At 47.0% G+C, this 15,385-nt stretch overlaps 1 protein-coding gene across 2 annotated transcripts in view; it reads left to right on the forward strand.

Moving 5' to 3' along the window:
• Positions 1–219: 219 nt before the first annotated feature.
• scyl2 (SCY1 like pseudokinase 2) overlaps positions 220–15,385 on the forward strand; it is a 93,524-nt gene continuing 78,358 nt past the window's right edge. Inside the window, exon 1 of one of the 2 annotated variants that reach the window (XM_086009592.1) lies at positions 220–442. The gene's annotated coding sequence lies outside the window, so the exon portion shown is untranslated. The remainder of the gene's footprint in view (positions 443–15,385) is intronic. The other variant, XM_086009591.1, reaches the window with a different exon arrangement.

The following is a 15,385-nucleotide window of genomic DNA, read 5'->3' on the forward strand; positions in this document are numbered from 1 at the left end:
TTTTGTTTCATTTCCTGCCTTTTCTCTCAGTTCTGACGAAGGGTTTCGACCCAAAACGTTGACTCTGTTTCTCTCTCGTTGCCTGGCCTGCTGAGTTTTTCCAGTGTTTTCTGTTACACCTGGACCATCCTGACGCTGTATCGAGACCATAGCCCCGCCCCTCCCAGTGGCCCCGCCCACCGCGGCCCCTCCCCTCCACGGCGGCCCCGCCCATTGCGGGGCGGAAGCGGAAGTGATGCGGGCGGTGTTGTGATGGCGCCGCCGCTCAGGGCCTGAGTGTCGGGGCCGGACTGAGCCGAGGGGGCGGCGGACAGCCGCAGCGGCCGGGAGCCCCGCAATCTTCGCACCGGCAACCTCACGGAGCGCGGTCACCAGCAGCAAACCTCAGGTGACAGACACCTCGGCAGGCTGTAACCGGCCGCCAATCCAGGCCGGGCCCGGGGTGAGAGAGCCGGGCCGGGGGACAATGGGGGACAGGCAGGCCCGGGGGCGGGACAATGGGGGAGCCGGGCCGCGGGGGCTGACCTCTGGCACACAGAGAGCCGGAGGCTGAGTCACAGGGAGCGACACTGAGATAGGATTGGGATCAGAGATTGGGGTCTGAGATGGGATTGGGATCAGAGATTGGGGTTTGAGATTGGATTGGGGGCTGAGATGGGATTGGGGTCTGAGATTGGATTGGGATCAGAGATTGGGGGCTGAGATGGGATTGGGATCAGAGATTGGGGTCTGAGATGGGATTGGGATCAAAGATTGGGGTCTGAGATGGGATTGGGATCAAAGATTGGGGTCTGAGATGGGATTGGGATCAAAGATTGGGGTCTGAGATGGGATTGGGATCAAAGATTGTGGTCTGAGATGGGATTGGAATCAGAGATTTGGGGCTGAGATTGGGGGTTGAGAGTGGGGCCTGGAATTGGAATCACAGACCAAAGATCAGGGTCTGTGAGTGAGACCTGGCACTGGGTTAGAGATGAGAGATTGGGGACTGTGACCTGTGACTGAAATTGGAACTGCGATCAAAGGCTTGGGACAAAAGCAAAATACTGCTGCTGGAAATCTGAAATAAAAACAGAAAAAGCTGGAAACACTCAGCAGGTCAGGCAGCATGTGTAAAGAGAGAAACAGAGTTAACTTTTCAAGTCGATGACCTTTCGTCAGAACTGGAAAAAGTTAGAGCTGTAACAGATTTTAAGCAGGTACATGAGAACAGGAGTAGGCCATTCAGCCCCTCGAGCCTGTTCCGCAGAGGCAGGGAAAGTAGGGAGGGGAGGAAAGAACAAAAGGGAAGGTCTGTGATAGGCTGGAAGGCAGGAAAGATTAAGGGGAACAGATAGGATAGGTAGAGAGAAATTATTTCTACTGGTTGGGGATTCTAGAACTTGGGGGCAGAGTCTAAAAATTAGAGCCCGATCTTTCAGGAGTGAAATTAGGAAACACTTCTACACACAAAGGGTGGATCTCTCTTTCGCAAACGGCAATTGATGCGAGATCAATTGTTAATTTTAATCTGAGATTGATAGCCATATTGCTATGGCAGAAAGGTGGGTATATGGAGTTAGGTTGCAGATCAGCCATGATCTCATTGAATGGCAGAATTTGCTGGAGGGGCTTGAGCGCATAATCTAGACTGACACTTCATGCAGTACTGAGGGAGTGCTGCACTGTTGGAGGTGCCGTCTTTTGAATGAGATGTTAAACCGAGGCCCCGTCTGCCCTCACAGGCGGACGTAAAAGATCCCACGGCCAGTATTTCGAAGAAGAGCAAGGGAGTTATCCCCGGTGTCCTGGGCCAATATTTATCCCTAAATCAACATCACTAAAACAGATTATCTGGTCATTATCACATTGCTGTTTGTGAGATCATGTGTGCAAATTGGCTGCCATTACAGCAGTGATTGCCCTTCAAAAGTACTTCATTGGCTATAAATAGTGCTTTGGGACGCCCTGAGGTTGTGAAAGGCGCTATAGAAATGCAAGTCTTTTTTCTTTTTATTGGGGTCTGATTTGGGATGGAGATTAACACCAGACAGGGACTTGAAGACCAGAAAGTTGTCAAGGCCCCAAGTAGAGATCCATCACCTGAGCAGATACTGCTTTGTTAACACTTGGAATGGGAGAAGGAGGAGGAGGAGGAGGACAGGTGGATAGATTTTATTTTTGTGAAGATACCATTTGCTTGTATTGCAATGTATTGTGGCAGTGATTTGATTTGCATCATTGTGTTCGTGTTTGACACACACAGTGGAAGCAAAGACTGCTTCTTCAAATGTTTTAACAACTCACTTTAATTCATTGAGCGATGATAAAGCTCCAAATTGGCAGATGATTAAGTTCTAAATGGTATACATCAGCAAAAAAGTCACGTTTCGTTACACTGCGGACAATTCAAACACGCATAACCCCATTTTTTCTTTGCTTCATTTTCCCTCAAATAAAACTCTTGTGAAAGGCACTATAGCAGCAATATATGAAACATGTAAGATTCTGAGGGGGATTGACAGGGTAGATGCTGAGAGATTGTTTCCCCTGGCTGGAGAGTCTAGAACCAGGGGTCACAGTCTCAGGATAAGGGGTCGGCCATTTAGGACTGAGATGAGGAGGAATTTCTTCACTCAGAGGGTGGTGAATCTTTGGAATTCTCTGCCCCAGAGGGCTGCGGAGGCTCAGTCATTGAGTATATTCAAGGCTGAGATCGAGAGATTTTTGGACTCTCGGGGAATCGAGGGATATGGGGATCGGGCGGGAAAGTGGAGTTGAGGTCGATGATCAGCCATGATCTTATTGAATGGCGGAGCAGGCTCGAGGGGTCGAATGGCCGACTCCTGCTGTTAATTCTTATGTAATTTTTGATGTAAACACATGAAAATTCTGCTAAAAACGACATGTATGTTTACGTCAAGAAGTGGTGATCTCCTGCCTTCCACTTCCTTTTTTGTGAATTGCCGCCACAAAACTTAAACTGCTCAGTAATCAAAGGCTCAGGTCAGAGCATCATTGTTGCTTGGTCAGGGAATTTTGCCAATTGGAAGGTGCCTCATCAATTTTATGCTGCAGATCAGAAGCACCCAGCAATGTACGGTAGTTTTGCATCAGGTACAAAGTCTGATCTCTCGGTGTGCTGGACATGCTGCTTTAAAAACAAAATTTACAAGCGACTCTCCCGTGGCATTGCTCCTGGTGAGTGTGGGGGGTGGGGAAAATGCTAATTTTCTGTCCTCATGACCACATAAATGGTTCTCTTAACCCCGCCCTTCCCACATCGAATGGTGAATCTTGTTGTGGCACCTGCACTAATGTGAAAGATAACTTGATAAACTGAAAATCTTGAATGTGTCATTGATGTGAAAAAAGAGGCTGAAGCACTTAAGAGTTAATTATAATTTATTATACATAATATGTGTGTGTGTGTCTGTAAGAGAGTCATTTTAAGTGTATGGTCCTCTCCTGGCTGATTTTGTTGTGCCATCCAAACTTGTACAAGTTTTTAAAAAACTAAGCTCTTACATTTGAGCTAAAATAAAAAAAGGCTCTTAAATTGTTAATGCACTTCACAATTATTACTGTGCATTTGTATGGTGAAATGGGTTTAAGTCCTTGTAAAGTATTCTTGTTAGTTCATGGTGGCAAAGCGGCTGTGGTGTCAGAGGTTGAGTGTGGTGGATTAGGGGTGGAGGGCGCGAGGCCGAGTGTGGTAATGCTGGAGTCCAACCACTATGCTAAGGACATGAAATGGGAGGGAGTGGATGGTCACAGGGGCAATCTGGTGGACAGAAACGAGTTGGCCCGAGCCCAATGCTGGACGACAGCCAATGCAAAGGGTGGTCGAAGTGTGGAACTCTCTCCCACGAATAGCAGCAGATGCCAGCTCAGTTAATCATTTTAAATCTGAGATCGATAGAGTTTTGCTAGCCAAGCGTATAAAAAGACGAGGAGCCAAAGCAGGTGGATGGAGTTACAATACAGATCAGCTCTGATCTCATCGAATGGTGGAGCAGGCTCGAGGGGCTGAATGGCCACCTCCTGTTCCTGTGTACGACTGAGAAAAACAAACATGGCGGGTTGGGTAGGCCAAGGCCAAATTTGGATGGTGGGCAGGAGGGCCACAAACAGGAAAGGGGGTTCCCCGGTGTTCCATTTTATTGGGTGGAAAAAAATCAGAAAATTGAGTTTTCAATACCTGATAAATGGGCAAAAACATCTGGAAATCGGGTGAAAAGCAAAATGGTGGGTGGATGTGAGCGACTCGCTCCATTGCGCCACCTAGTAGTGTGAAGCCTGCAACTGCAGCATGTCGGGCAATAGTCTTTTCCAAATGTAAAAATGTTGACGCATGGTTTTGCCATCAATAACGTGACACAGGAGGAGGTAAGCTTATATGGACAGGAAGTGCATGTCATACACAAGATTTTAATCGATCACTAGTCGGCCTCCCGTGGTGTTGCACATGGGCCTTTCAGACCAGGTGTAGTCTTCAGGTGAAGCAGGTTAGAGTCAGGGCAGATAGTTTGATCAGGGAGGGCAGACATCATTTAGTCCCCATTTCAAACAATCATACATTGTGTCCTTTTGCTTTTCCATTATAAATTCCTGTATCCAGATTTCTAATAGAAACTAGCTATGTAAACTTCTGTCACTAGGAGCACGACAGCGCCTCCAGTGGGAGCGGGGGGGGGCATAATTACAGCGTGGCCAGTTTACAGAGGCAGTTCCATTATAATGTAAACATAGGAATTTATAATGGATAAAGTCGACAGGAGGTGTGCACAAATGTAATTACAATTTTTTTATATATATAATGTGTGTATGTATAAAAACAAAATGCTAGAAACATGCAGCAGGTCAGTCAGCATATATGCAGAGAACAGACCCTTAAGAACTAAAAATAAGAGGTGGCTAGGCATATTAATTGTTGCTTCGTACGACGGGAAAAGCTTATAATAGGTTGTCTAGTTTGGCTAGCCATTCAATGGCCTGTGATAGTCAGAGAAATGGGATGGGGAAACGTGGGCCGTATTTTGCGACCCCCCCACAGGTGCATCAGGTGTGTACGCGCCCGTAGAGAACACGCAAGTTCCAAGTTTAGGCGCGCGAAGCGCATGCGCTGAAACCCGGCACTTGCGATCTGTCAAGAATTCTCCTGACACGATCCTCCGCATCCCCAGGAAAAGGGCCTCCGCGGGTGGAGAGTTGCGCTGTTTGCACAGCTTCCACCCGCTGAATGCCTGTCAAATTCTTCCGCCTGGTAAAAGCAGGAGTACTGCCTGCTTCTACCAGCATAAGAGTTTTAAAAAATAGAAAAATAAAATTTGATCACTCATTTATAAATTAAAAATACTCTTCAAAAAGATAAGTTTATTTTTAGCCCTGTAATAACATTTAATTTTTTTCAAAAAATTAAATTAAAATTAAAAAAAAAAATTAAATGGCATTTTAATTAATATTAAATATGTAATGTGTTTATAAAAAAAAAAAATATTTCATGTGTTGGTGTATTTTTTAAGTGATTCCCATTCATAGTTATGACATTTCCGTACGTACAGAACTGTCAAAAGTATGAATGGGGATTCCCTTCTTTTATTGGTTGGGTCGGCCCAGGTGATCCCAGGAGCGCCGACGAACAGCCTGCGCCGCTGGGATACGTGGGGCTCTGCCCAGGCGGATCCGAAGAGGCCCAGAATCGCGAGTCTCCGTATCTCCCGGGCCACCGGGTACTTTTGGAGACATTTTGCAGGTCGGAGGCGTCCGCCCGCAGGAAGCCCCCGATCGCAAAAGTTGGCCCTGTGTATTTAAAAAAAAAAAAAGGCAAATACAGAGAGGAATCCTGTGGAATGATGGAACAGATTATATTAGCGAAATAATCGACAGCAACATTGAGATATGAAAGAAACAAAGGGTGTGTCAATAGCCAAGGAAGTGAGGGGCCTGGGGAAATGAGAGAGATGGAAAACCTGAGGCGGGGGGAGGGGGGTGGGGGGTGGGGTCAGGTATGAGGATAAAACGGGTTTGAAAATGAGGGTGCAGCTAAAGTATGAAATGACTGAAATCAGGGTTCAGGCCAGAGGGTTTTCAGGTGCCCCAAGAAAAAGGTGAGATTTTTACATTGGAGCAGTGAACGAGGCCAATGATGGGGGTCAGAGGGGGAATTAAAGTGATGAGCAGCAGGTAGCTCGGTGTCACGTCCAATGTTCCCCCTAATTTTTTGGGGGGGGTGCATGGTCCCTTTAAGAGGCTGCACGCCCCATTCACAGAAAATTTACCACTGGAAAAGCCAGGACCATGCTGCGCGGGACCGTCAAGACAGCTGCTCGGCCGCGTAGCGTCAAGGGAATATTGGTCGCATCTTATCAGGAAATATCAGGATATATACTTAGCAGGAAAGGCTGAACAGGCTGGGCCTCTTTTCTCTAGAAAAGAGAAGGCTGGATCTGATAGAGGTCTTTAAGATTCTGAAAGGGTTTGATAGGGTAGACGTAGCGAAACTGTTTCCACTTGTGGAGAGCCCCAAACTAGGGGCCATCAATATAAGATAGTCACTAATAAATCCAATAAGGAATTCAGGAGAAACTTCTTTACCCAGAGAGCAGTGAACGTGGAACTCGCTACCACAGGGAGTGGTTGAGGTGAGTAGCACAGATGCATTTAATGGGAAGCTAGATAAACACATGAGGGAGAAAGGAATAGTGGGTTATGCTGATAGGGTGAGCTGAAGAGGGGTGGGAGACAATATTCCCTGGAAAAAAATTTTTTGTTGCGCCGTGCGGTCCCTTTAACTGGCTGCAGTCCATTCAAAATTCCGCGCATGTGTGTTTTTTCAATTTTAAAGCCAGGCCACTGTCACTTTCACTGTCTCGATCTTAAAAACCTTGTTCTCTTTCACAAAATTCTGGGAGCAGGTGAATTCCCACACCCACCCCAAAGTAATGGGCTTTACTGGCCAAGTAGACCTTTCCTCACAGCCGAAAGGGAACATTTAGTTTGGGAGGGGGCTTGTGTGGAGCATAACCGCCAGCATAGACCAGCTGGGCCAGGTGCGCTGTTCCTGATGTGTATACTCGATGCAACACCTGCGGTAGAATGGAGGTGTTCAGTGAAGCACTTGCCGAATCTGTAATTGGTTTTTCCCCAAATGAGAGGGGACCGCGCCTTGAGCAACCGGTGCAGGATACCAGGTTAGAGGAAGTGTGGAAACTGATGTCTCACATGGGAGGAGTGTTTTACTTTTTATTTGCACAATAATGTATCTTTCCCAAGTGAAGCGGATATTTTAAAAAAAATTACGGGGCGCCTTATATTTTTAAAAAAATGCCTTATGTGCACAGATTCACTACACCCGTTAAATTACAGGTTTATTTTGAAGGTGTTCAGTCGTTTTGTAATGTGCTGCAGTTTTAAGATGGAAGTATACTATTGGTAGTTCAGCAAACCTGTAGGCTAAAAGGCCTTTCAGCAGATATAAATAATCAAGATAAATTTACAAAAGGTAAATCGTGCTTGACTAATCTACTGAAATTTTTTGAGGTTGTAACTGGTAAAATAGATAAGGGAGAAGCAGTGGATGTGGTGTGTTTGGACTTTCAGAAGGCTTTCGATAAGGTCCCACATAAGAGATTAGCGTGCAAAATTAAGGCACATGGGATTGGGGGCAAGGTATTGACTTGGATAGAGAACTGGTTGGCAGACAGAAAGCAAAGAGTTGGAATAAACGGGTCTTTTTCCGAGTGGCAGGCAGTGACTGGTGGGGTACCGCAGTGATCGGTCCTTGGACCCCAGCTATTCACAATATATATTAATGATCTAGATGTAATATCTCCAAATTTGCAGACAACACAAAGCTGGGTGGGCGTGTGTGCTGTGAGGAGGATGCCGAGAAACTCCAGGATGATTTGGACAGGTTGGGTGATTGGGCAGAAGCATGGCAGATGCAATATAACGTGGATAAATGTGAGGTTATCCACTTTAGTGGCAAAAACAGGAAGGTAGATTATTATCTGAATGGCAATAGATTGGGAGAAGGGGAGGTGCAACGAGACCTGGGCGTCCTTGTGCACCAGTCGCTGAAGGTAAGCATGCAGGTGCAGCAGGCGGTTAAGGCGGCAAATGGTATGTTGGCCGTTATAGCGAGAGGGTTTGAGTACAGGAACAAGGATGCCTTGCTGCAGTTGTACAGGGCCTTGGTGAGGCCACATCTTGAGTATTGTGTGCAGTTTTGGTCACCTTATCTGAGGAAGGATGTTCTTGACATGGAAGGAGTTCAGCGAAGATTCACCAGGCTGATACCTGGGATGGTAGGAATGACATATGAGGAGAGATTGGGACGATTGGGCTTATACTCACTGGAGTTTAGAAGAATGAGGGGATCTCATTGAAACTTATAAAATTCTGACAGGACTGGACAGACTAGATGCAGGGAGGATGTTCCCGATGGTCGGGAAGTCCAGAACCAGGGGTCACAGTCTAAGGATAAGGGGTAAGCCATTTAGGACAGAAATGAGGAGGAATTTCTTCACCCAGAGAGTGGTGAACCTGTGGAATTCTCTACCACAGAAGGCAGTTGAGGCCAATTCATTAAATATATTCAAGAAAGAGTTAGATATATTTCTTAAGGCTAAGGGGATCAAGGGATATGGGGAGAAGGCAGGGACAGGGTACTGAATTTGGATGATCAGCCATGATCTCATTGAATGGCGGAGCAGGCTCGAGGGGCCGAATGGCCTACTCCTGCTCCTATCTTCTATGTAAGTACTCCACAACACTGAATAGTCCCTGTGCTGCGGGGACCCTGTGGAGGTGTCATTCCCTGAGTGCAGTTAACCAGTTGAATATGCTGGGTTCTGATCTTTGGCTTGATGACCTTTGCGGGTGAGAAGAAATCTCTCAAAACTTTTTTAAAAATATATTTTTGAACACCAAGTTCTGGTTCCCTGCCTCAAGAGTTTTAAAAAAGATTGCGTGGTCTGTGGAGAGTTTAGGTCTGTCCTTTAATGTCTAGCCTGTGTTTTATATTCAACTCTGCCTCCTTTTAAAAAAAAAAGAGCGAGCTGGTATTTGTATAGCACCTTTCTTGACCTTGGGGCACTTCACAGCCAACACAGTACTGTTCAAGTGTAGTCACTGTTGTAATGTAGGAAAACACTGCAACCAATTTGCGCACAGCAAGATCCCACAAATGAGATTCAAAAAACAGATACAGGAAACTTTGTTATATCCGGGACCGAGCTGTTGCCGATCTATCAAAACTGCCGGACATAAAGTTAATGTTGAAGCATACGGCGGTTTTCATCTCCGTATCTGACAACAAACACTGTTGCTTAGCAACAGCTTGTAAACAGTCGGCCCGTACCTTGGAAGCATCTCTGTAGCTTAGCAACAGCTTCAGAGACTTTCCAGAGCCCGACTGTTGAAAGCAAAGCCACGAGAAGAAAAAAAACCTAACAAAACGGCTCCTGATTTCTGCCGGTAGATCGAGGTTTCCGGACATACAACCTCCGGATAAACCAAAGTTTCCTGTACGTTCTTTTGGTGATGTTGGTTGAGGAAAAGATATTGTCCAGAACACCGGGGAGAACTCCCCTGCTCTTTGAATAGCACATGGGATCTTTTACATCCACCTGAGAGAGCAGACAGGGCCTCGGTTTAACGTCTCATCCCTCAGTACTGCACTGAAATATCAGCCTGGATTACGTGCTCAAGTCTCTGGATTTGCCCCCAAAGCTTCTGACTTGGGGGCAAGTGTGCTACTGCTGAGCCAAGGCGCATTGGCAGTGGCATTTGTTTGTAACATAACAGGATGACCTAGTTTGAAAGAATACATGACAGGTGTTGCACATTTTGTGCAGCGATTCACATTGTCAGCCCTGCATTCTTCAGCACCGTTTTGCTTTTGTGCATGGGGGTGAAGCGGTGTTGGGGAGCGAGCCGGGGGTGGGGGGGGGGATGTTGGGGGGGGGGGGGTGGGTGGTGAAGCGGTGCTGGGGAGCGAGCCTGTGGGGGGGTGGGGTGGATGTTGGGGGGTGAGCCGGTGGGGTGGGTGGGTGGGTGAAGCGGTGTTGGGGAGCGAGCCTTGGGGGGGGGGGGGGTGTGAGCCGGTGGGGGGTGGTGAAGCGGTGTTGGGGAGCGAGCCTGCGGGGGGAGGAGGGGGTGTGTTGGGGAGTGAGCCGGGGGCGGGAGGAGGGGGTGTGTTGGGGAGTGAGGTGGGTGGGGGGGGGGGGGGAGGAGAAGCGGTGTTGGGGAGCGAGCCTGCGGGGGGAGGAGGGGGTGGGGTGGGGAGTAAGGTGGGGGGGGTGAAGCGGTGTTGGGGAGCGAGCCTGCGGGGGGGGGGGAGGAGGGGGTGTGTTGGGGAGTGAGCCGGGGGCGGGAGGAGGGGGTGTGTTGGGGAGTGAGGTGGGTGGGGGGGGGGGGGGAGGAGAAGCGGTGTTGGGGAGCGAGCCTGCGGGGGGAGGAGGGGGTGGGGTGGGGAGTAAGGTGGGGGGGGTGAAGCGGTGTTGGGGAGCGAGCCTGCGGGGGGGGGGAGGAGGGGGTGTGTTGGGGAGTGAGGTGGGGTTGGGTGAAGCGGTGTTGGGGAGCGAGCCTGCGGGGGGGGGGGGGGGAGGAGGGGGTGTGTTGGGGAGTGAGCCGGGTTGGGGGGGGGGGGGGAGGAGAAGCGGTGTTGGGGAGCGAGCCTGCGGGGGGAGGAGGGGGTGTGTTGGGGAGTGAGGTGGGTGGGGGGGGGAGGAGAAGCGGTGTTGGGGAGCGAGCCTGCGGGGGGAGGAGGGGGTGTGTTGGGGAGTGAGGTGGGTGGGGGGGGGAGGAGAAGCGGTGTTGGGGAGCGAGCCTGCGGGGGGAGGAGGGGGTGTGTTGGGGAGTGAACGTGTTGATCTGTGGGGACCTCAATTCAAGAACGGGCGAAGAACCAGACTTCACCAATAATCAGGGAAACAATTACATTTTCGGGAATAACCACTTTGACATCCCTTCCCTTCCATACAGGCATAACTGTGACAAGCAGTCAAATACCAATGGAAAACAGCTACTACAGCTCTGTCGAAACCTGGGTCTGTACATTGTCAATGGTAGGTTCATAGGAGACCTCCTAGGAAGATCGACCTATTGCTCACCTCTTGGCTGCAGCACAGTAGACTATATGATTACAGACTTAGACCCATCCTCTTTCAGAGCATTCACAGTCAAACCACAAACAACACTGTCAGATCACAGTCAAATTACTATGTTCCTCAAAAAGACAGAAACAAACAACATAGAAACACAACCCAGTAAACTGTACAACACCAAAAAATCGTACAGATGGGCCAAAAACGACACGGAAAAATACCAGAAAACAATTAGCAATGCATCAACTCAAGCTCTCTTAGACACCTTTCTGGATAACATATACACTCACAATAAAGAAGGCGTAAACCGGGCAGTTAGTAAACTAAACAATATTTTTGATAATTTGGCAACAAATGCAAACTTGAAAGCTCGCAAGAACAAACCCAAAACAAAAAACTATGAAAAATGGTTTGACCGAGATTGCCATAACATGAGGAAAAAACTTAGAAAAATATCAAACCAAAAACACAGACATCCAGAAAACGAGGAACTACGCCTTACTTATTGTCAGACACTAACACAATACAGAAACACACTCAGAACCAAAAAAGAGCAATATATTAAGAATACACTCAGCTCCATGGAGGAATCCATAGATTCCAATTGTTTCTGGGAAAACTTGAAAACACTACACAAAAAACAACACGACGATTTGGCCATTCAAAATGGGGACACATGGGTAAACCACTTTGAAAAATTATACCAGAAAAACACACTAAGACCAGAGCAACACCAAATATGCAAAAAACTGGAAAAGCTAGAAATGGCCATAAAAGATAACCAAAACCCGCTGGACGCCATAATAACAGAAAAAGAACTTCTTGAAAAACTCAAGGACCTGTGACCAGGAAAAGCCTGCGGGACAGACGGCATACTAAACGAGATGATTAAACACACAGACAACAAAATGAAACTGGCTATCCTAAAACTCTTCAACTTGGTTCTGAGTGTCGGTTATTTCCCTGATATCTGGAACAAAGGACTCATAACGCCCATATACAAAAGTGGGGACAAAATCGACCCAAACAACTATCGAGGCATCTGTGTAAACAGTAACCTGGGGAAGGTATTCTGTAGCATCATAAACAAAAGACTTATAAACTTCCTTGAGGAGCACAATGTCTTGAGTAAAAGCCAAATTGGATTCCTGCCAAACTATAGAACATCCGATCATATCTTCACCCTACAGACCCTAATTGACAAACACGTTCACCATAACAAAAGCAAAATCTACGCATGCTTTGTAGATTTCCAGAAGGCTTTCGACTCCATCTGGCATGACGGTTTATTCCTGAAACTTATCGGAAGTGGGGTAGGAGGGAAAACATATGATGTAATTAAATCAATGTATACAAACAACAAATGTGCAGTTAAAATTGGAGACAAACAAACAAAATACTTCCCACAGGGGCGGGGGGTGACGCAGGGCTCGCCAATCTCACCGACACTCTTTAATATTTACATAAATGGATTGGCAAAACTACTTGAACAATCTACAGCACCCGGCCTCACCCTATATGAATCCAAGGTTAAATTCCTCCTCTATGCAGATGACCTGGTTCTGCTGTCACCTACTAAAGAGGGGCTACAGCAAAACCTGGACCTGCTGGAGTCGTACTGCCAGACTTGGGCCCTGACAATAAATCCCCAAAAAACCAAAGTCCTTGTGTTCCAGCAAAGATCCAAACATCAGGGACCCAAAATAAATTTCACAGTAGGAACAACCAAAATTGAACAAACCACTAACTACACATACTTGGGCTTAAAAATCAGTTCTACGGGAAACTTCAAACTGGCTGTGAATGAACTGAAAGAGAAAGCAAGAAGGGCTTTCTATGCCATCAAAAAATCAATCCAAATAGAAATTCCAATTAGCATTTGGCTCAAAATTTTCAAATCAGTAATTGAACCAATTGCACTCTATGGCAGTGAGGTATGGGGACCGCTAACTCAACAAGAATTTGCAAAATGGGACAAACACCCAATTGAGATCCTACATGCAGAATTCTGTAAAAGTATCCTCCGGACTCAAAGGAAAACAGTAAACAATGCATGCAGGGCGGAACTAGGCCAATATCCATTAATAATCACTATCCAAAAAAGAGCCACCAAATTTTGGAATCACCTACAAATGAGCAATCCCCAATGCTATCACTACGACGCCCTGAAATGCCAAGAGCTGACCATAAAGAAGAATACCCTCAGTCAACTAGTCCTGGGACTCAGTGAAGTAACTACCAACAATACTAACAATAACCAGCCCCAGGACAGTGACAGGGTAACACAAAGAATTCGACCCAACACAATCGTCGCTAAGCAAAAGGAAAAATATCTGACATATTGGGCAGAAACAACAAAAACCCAAAGCAAACTCAATTGCTACTTGGCCCTAAACAGACAATACAACATAGCTGATTACCTGACCATGGTAAAGGATAACAAACTGAGAAGAACCTTGACAAGGTACAGACTTAGCGAACATAGCCTAGCGATCGAAAAAGGCAGACACAGGCAGACCAGGCTGCCAAGAGAGGACAGGATATGCTCGCACTGCAGTCAGGGAGTGGTGGAGACAGAGATGCACTTCCTCACAGCTTGTGGAAAATATCAGGGCATCAGGGAGAATTTCTACCAAAAATTCTCACAAATATGCCCTGATTTCAGAAATCTGAATGACAACCAAAAACTCCCATTCCTACTGGGAGAGGAGAGAAGCTGTATAACACTGGCGGCACGCTATGTTACAGCTTGCCATGAACAGAGAGCCAACCAGTAAACTAAGAAAAGAATATATATAAACAATGCGAATGTATATTTATACACTCAGGGATATACCTGTTTATACACTGTATGAATAGAACTGCGTTTATGTGGTAAACCATAAATGTATTTTGATGCTTTGGCAACATAAGATGTAACTTATCATGCCAATAAAGCGATTTGAATTGTGAATTGTGAAATTGAGCCGGGGGCGGGAGGAGGGGGTGTGTTGGGGAGTGAGGTGGGGTTGGGTGAAGCGGTGTTGGGGAGCGAGCCTGCGGGGGGAGGAGGGGGTGTGTTGGGGAGTGAGGTGGGGTTGGGTGAAGCGGTGTTGGGGAGCGAGCCTGGGGTGGGAGGTGGAGCGGTGTTGGAGTCTGTTTGAGGGGTGAAGTGGTGGTGTGTAGGAGCCAGCTAATTGTTTATATCCGTTTTGAAGGTTGCAAACTTTCATTTACTTGCATCTGTCCTAAAGTTTTTGAAGGTCAGTGCAGAAACAGATTTACCAGTGCTTTTCAGAGAGTTAAACAGTACAGAGAAACCTTACTTGGAGCTGATTGACTGGCTAACAGCACACACTGCCTTTTTGTCATGTGAGTCAACACACAGAATTGCTTAACAAACTGGGTCAATATATGAAAGGGCGTTTTTAAAATGTATTTCTGCTCAAGCTGCAGATAAATGGGGCTCAAGGGATCAATAAAACTCTGCAAATACCAAGTATCGTAAGTGCAGATAGAAGGTGCGAGAAGCCTAAAGCGGGCCCGTCTGCCTCTGTGACGAGAGAGGACGAGTTCGTGTCTTGGGTAGGGAACCTTCGTGAGTGTTTTAGGTCAAAACTACTTATTGATAAGAATAGTAAATTTCCATCACCATGGCAACCAGCGATAAGTCAGAAGTGGTGACTGTATTTGTGAGACGTGTCCTACTTCCAGCCAATCTATGGAAGTTGCAGTGCAGCAGGAGAGTGTTAGCTTTTTGTCTCTGTAACCTGCACAGAGATGTGCCATCGAGCCTCGGTGGGGAGGCCGCAGAGTTGAAATCTAAGTTTCCCATTTTTCCAAATCTTTCTGCTGATGTGGAGTGCTGGGGGAGCGGAACTAATCGGATTGCTCTTTCAAAGAGCCGGCACAGGCACGATGGGCTGAATGACCTCCTTCTGTGCTTTATGATTGATTCTTAGAAACACGGTTCTAATTTGAGATTTATCCACCTCCAACCCTCCTGGATCTCTGCACTTCCCCAATTCTGCCCTCTTGCGCATCCCTGATTTCCATCGCCCCACCATTGGCGGCCGTGCCTTCAGCTGCTGCGGCCCTAAACTCTGGAATTGCCTCCCTAAACCCTTCCATCTCTCCGCCTCTCTCTCCTTTAAGACACTCCTTAAAACCTACCTCTTTGACCAAGCTGTCCTAATACAGGAAACACTTTTTTTATCCGGCACCGACAGGACCAGCGTGTTGCCGGTTTATCTACCGAGGCTATTTTTAACAGAAAAATTTAAAAAATCAAGAAATGTGCAGTATACAGTAATTGG

This window comes from Somniosus microcephalus, chromosome 16 (genome assembly GCF_052327205.1).
Source record: "Somniosus microcephalus isolate GS21.2 chromosome 16, FLI_Smic_1.0, whole genome shotgun sequence".
Classification (NCBI taxonomy): domain Eukaryota; kingdom Metazoa; phylum Chordata; class Chondrichthyes; order Squaliformes; family Somniosidae; genus Somniosus; species Somniosus microcephalus.